Here is a 5,435-nt window from a genome sequence, read left to right as displayed (position 1 = left end):
AGTGGGGCCTGCTGAAAGTGAGGAGCAGAGGGGCAGGAAAGAGCTGTGAGTTCCCCAAACTCCTTCCATGCTCTCTGAATTTAATGCCATGTGCATTTGTGCTATGTATCCAAAGAAATAAAAGTTTTAAACAAATGAAGGCCAAGAAATGTGGTCAAGAAATGGGCTTACCTTTATATACCCTAGTGTTGTTTCCCAAACTTAACCATTTTTTTGTTTTTTTTGTTTTGGAGATCACCGGTTTTCATTGGGGGGAAATGCTTTGGAAGTACTGGATTCTAGTGCAAATTCCCCAGTTCACAGAGGAGGAAGCAGAGGCCTATTTGGGCAAGGAACTTGACCAAATTTACACAGTGAGGAAGCGGTGGGACCAGGCCAGGGCCCAGCCCCAGGCTCTGAGCCCAGGCACACACCAGGCCTTCCTCCCAGTGGCCCCAGGGGCCCTTGGCTTCCTGTCATCCTCCCACTAGCAACCCTGTTCATTGTGAATACTTTTAACTTGACCAGGAGAATGGGATGAAAGTCTTAGAAAATGCTTTTGTGGTTAATTATTTCCTCATTAAGAAGCCTAAGAAGAGCCTGGAGATAAGACACAGAAACCAAGGGGCCTGCAGGTAAGTGGACAAAGAAGTGACCAGCAGGAGGTTGCTGGATGCCCAGCAGTCCCAGAGAGGCTGTCGTTGCTGTGGGCAGCACAGTCATACTCACATACAGTTACACACACTCATAGACACACACACATGTGCCCACAGTGGGCCTCCAGCTGAGTGGGAGACAAGAAGGCACACAGCTGCCCTCCCCACAAGGCAAAGCCCCCTCATTCATCTGTCCCTGGGCATCCCCAGCACTGGGAGTGGAAGTGTGCAATTCAACATCACCTCCTGTTAGGTCCTTGGTGGGTTTGCTACATTCATTTCACTACAGTCACACCAGAAAGGCAGGAACTGCGGTAGGGAGACAGAGGGTCTAGACCTCACATTAGGGGCCCTGGGTCTTAACCCAGGCTCACTGTCAAGAGTGCTGTTCTGAGCCTCAATTTCCTTGTCTGCAGAAGTCAGGTGGTGAGTAATTCCAGCCACACCTAGAGAGCAAGACTGTTTAGGAGCAGAGAAAGTGCCCTAGGGGCCTACATTTGACTTTAATTATGTCTCCTTGAGCTAATTCCTTTCCCTGTCAATTTCCACATATGTATAGTGGACACAATGGTTCCCCCTATGCAAAGACTGTCTGTAAGCTACAGTTCCTTCATTTGTGAAATGGGCACTGGGCAATCAGTGCTCTTCTGCTTCCTAGCAAAGTCCCCATATTGCAAACCAATCCAATGTCCCACCACCTCTGACCCTGCTGATGGTCCAAGCCGCTAACCTGCCCACTCATGGGGTACTAGACTATAGTCTACTCTGCAGCCAGAGGGATCACTTTAAAAACAGTTGATACCCTCCAGAGGTTTTCCTACCAAACTGGAATATAATGTAAATTGCTCCTAGACCCTGCCAGTTGCCCCACCCCATCTCTTCCGTCTGCCTCCCTCACTCACTAGCCTCATTCTGTTCCTGGAACTGGTAAGCTCTTCTCATCTCAGGGCTTCTGTTCAGCCAGTTCCCTCTGCCTGAAATGCTTGTCCTTCAGCTCCTCGTGCAGAGGGCTCCTTCTCGTTATTCAAGTCTTGGATCAAAGGTCACCTCCCTTGGCACAGGAGCACACAGGCACACAGGCAGAGCTCACCCTGCACGGCTCCTATGTACTCCATCAAGCCACTCTGCTTGTGTTCTCCATCAGACATCTCCCCATTCCTGGGTGACTTTACCTGTTTGTTGCCTGCTTCTGCTCCAAGAACAGAAATGTCTTGATCAGCAGGAGTACACTGGAATGTTCCAAGAACAGTGAGGATGAGAAGTGGAGAAGAACAGGAGAGGAGATCAGAGAAGGCAGGGAATGGGGGAAAGATACAGGGCAGAAGGCCATTCAGGAGACTGTCAAGACGTTCCCTTTTATCTGTAGTAATTCAGTGGGCCATTGAACAACATGGGTTTAAACTGGCACAGGTCCATGTATGTGCAGATTTTCTTCAGTAAGTATGTACTACAGTAGTATATCATCCTTTGTTGGTTGAATCCAAGAATGCAGAACCTAGGATATGGAGGGCTGGCTATAAAGTTCTAAGAGGATTTTCAACTGCAAAGGGGTGGGTGCCCCTAACCCCCACGTTGTTCAAAGATCAGCTGTACTAGATTATTATCGTCTCCCTCAAATCAGCCTCAAAGCCCACAGAAGCAAGCACGCCCTTTTTCGTTCACTCCTTCAGGAAGGGTCCCAGCCCCACACCTTCTCCATTCCTCTTAGGCAGCCTCTGATTGCACTCCGGGAATTGGAGCCTTGATTTCTCTTGCCTGCTAGACAGGAAATGTGCATGTGTGCGGTGGACCCGGGCTCCTCATCCCACCCCCGAGACTGATCTCATCTTGTCTGGCCATCTCTTCACCAAGTGCAGGGCCTGGGTCACATCAATGCATACATGGCAGCACTCAGCAGGGGACCTGACACATGGTAAGTATTCAGTAGGAGACTGATGAATGGACCTGGCAACGGGGAGAACTCCTTTTGATGGGCTTCAAGACACAAGAACCAGACTGCCCCGGGGTTCAATCCCAGTATAGCACATGCTTGTGATTCTAGGCAAGTCACAATCTAACTTTTCTCTACGCTTCATCTGAGGGGCCTTAATGCACATGCTCAGTTGAATTCATCTAACAATGACTCTTCCTCTCCCACTGCCCAGGATCCCCCTAGGGTCGCTCTGTGCAGAAGGCTAGAGGGGCCCTGCTTCCCTGAGACCTATTTCATGGAGGTGGGGAAGAAGGAGGAGGCTGGGGAGTCTTTTCTGACCAATCACAGGAATCTGGGCCAGAAGGGTATTTAAAACTATCACCTTACATTAGCTGTAAAAAAAAAGAAGGAAATCCTACCATTTGCAACAACATGGATGGACCTGGGGGCATTACATCAAGTGAAATAAGTCAGACAAAGACAAGTACTGTGTGATTTCGCTTGTATGTGGAAACCAAAATAACTGAACTCATGGAAACAGAACAGACTGGTGGTTGCCAAGGGTGGGGGCTGGGGGCAGGGAAAAATGAGTGAAGGGAGTCAAAATGTACAAACTTCCAGTTAGAAAGATAAATAAGCACTGGGGATGAAATATACAACACGGTGATTATAGCTAACAATACCCTTTTGTGTAGCTGAAAGTTGCTACCAGAGTAGATCTTTGAAGTCCTCTTTGGAAGAAAAAAACAATTTGCAGCAATGGGAGGTGATGGATGTGAACTAAACTTATTGTGGCAATCCTTTCACAATTTATACATGTATCAAATCATTGTGTTGCACACTTTCAATTAATGCAATGCTATATATCAATTATATCTGAAAGAACTTTCAGCTACTGTGAGGCTGGGGGAGACCCCTCCCAGAAGGATATCAGATCTCACTGTCCTCCAAGCCTTTCACCCCTTCCTCAATAAAATGGCTTGATTCCTCCCCCCTTCTCCCAAATTATATCTGAATGCAACTGGGGAAATAAGACTACGATTTTATAGAAATTGGGGGAACTGAGGGCCAAGGCTTTGGTAGCCTGGGTAAGCCTGGGTTCCAGAAGACAGGGACCGCAGGGCACCCGGAGGCAGAATGGCTGCAGGGAATGGCTGGCAGGAGCCATGCTCCAGCATCACATTATTGAGCTGGAGACTCCAGGCGGACCAGAAGGAGAAGCGTATCCATGTCCCTACCTTCTCTTGGCAGCAGCGGAGTAGAGAGGCAACTCACGCTTGTCCCCATTCAGGTCAGTTACAGAGGTCTGTGCGTGCCTGACCTTCGCCTCTCCAGGGCTGGGAGCTGGGCTAGGCTGAAGGGTCCCGTTTAGGGGTCCAGGGCTGGGCAAAGACAGAAAAAAGCAGCCAGAAATTGAATATGAGCTTCTCCTACTCCCACCCCTACCCTCAACCATGGCTGTATCACCCAGCCACACCACGGGTCCCTTCTGGCTCGGTTTGCCCCTCTGCATCACAGGGAAATTGGGAGGGAGATGTCGACCCCAGCAAGTCACTGACCACCCTCCTGAGAGAAGATGGAGACCCCAAGGGGGATGCAGGACACAGCCGAGGCTGCCATGGAAACACAGCCATCCGCCAGCTCTCCGGGGAGTGTATCCCAGAGGAGACAGCCACTCAGGAACGTTGCCTGGGGGCCCTGGATTCCAGAGAAAGGCCCGCTGAACTGCCTGGGCTGAGTCAGGAGGAAAGGGCGGGCCAGGGGACCAGCCAGGTCTGAGTCACTGGGGCCCCACTGACTTGCATGCCTTCCTCTTCGGGCTGCTGGAACCAAATGAGGGATTCTGCAGAACTGGGTTCAAATTCTAGCCAGACCACTCCAGTGAGGTTGTGACCCGGGCCAGTGGAGACAATAAGGCTGTCATTAAATGAATGAGTATGTAACAGGCTTGACACAAAGCTGGCACTCAACAGCAACAATACCAAATAGTTTTGAGCTCTTATTATATACAGGACATCTATGTATTAAACAATTTCCAGAATTAGCTCCTAATTAACAAACAGCTAGGCATGCGGAGTCACATGAACGATATTGTTGGTGCTGTACTAAGTGCGGGGTTGCCTACCGAGAGTCGCTCCTTCTCTCCTCCACCCCATACCCCCAGGCCCACCTGCACACACTGTTCCCTGCCCAGTCTCTGTCTGCAGTCTCTGCTTTGTGCCCTGGGCCAGGCACTTTAGACTAAGTTGCTCCCAAAGGTAAGAAGAACAAGTCTTCTGCCCTGGGGGCATAAAAACCTAAAGCTGGGGAAGAGACAAGAAAGGGCAGGGCCGTCCAGGCAGAAGGAACAGCTAGTGCAAAGACTCAGGGGCAGGAAATCTCACTTTCTGTTCCCACAGGGCCCTCATTCCCCTCACTTGCTGGGACTTGTACCATTTCGAGCCATCAGTCCTGCTCACCGTGGTCCCCATGACTCAGACCCCACCCCAGAGGAGGAGGTGAGGTTTGGGGGCGGTCCTACCAGGAAAGCTGGTGAATAATCATCCACTGGCCTGCAGTGCTCACAGAGAGAGCTCAGATCCCTGCTGAACTAGACCATCTCACGCAAGCCCAGTAGGCGAGGCCTCTTCCTCCAAGAACCTGCCCAGGGGGCGGGGCCTCTTACTTTCCCAGGATCCAGCCCAGCGGGGCGGGGCCTCTTACTCTACAGAGCAGGCAAGGAAACCCAGGCTCAGTCAGTCAGTCAGTTCAGTCGCTCAGTCGTGTAGGACTCTTTACGACCCCATAAATCGCAGCACGCGAGGCCTCCCTGGCCATCACCAACTCCCGGAGTTTACCGGAACTCATGTCCATCGAGTCGGTGATGCCATCCAGCCATCTCATCCTCT

Source organism: Bos mutus, chromosome 5 (assembly GCF_027580195.1).
Source record: "Bos mutus isolate GX-2022 chromosome 5, NWIPB_WYAK_1.1, whole genome shotgun sequence".
Classification (NCBI taxonomy): Eukaryota; Metazoa; Chordata; class Mammalia; order Artiodactyla; family Bovidae; genus Bos; species Bos mutus.
The sequence above is the reverse complement of the archived record's forward strand: the minus strand, read 5'-3'. Positions refer to the sequence as shown.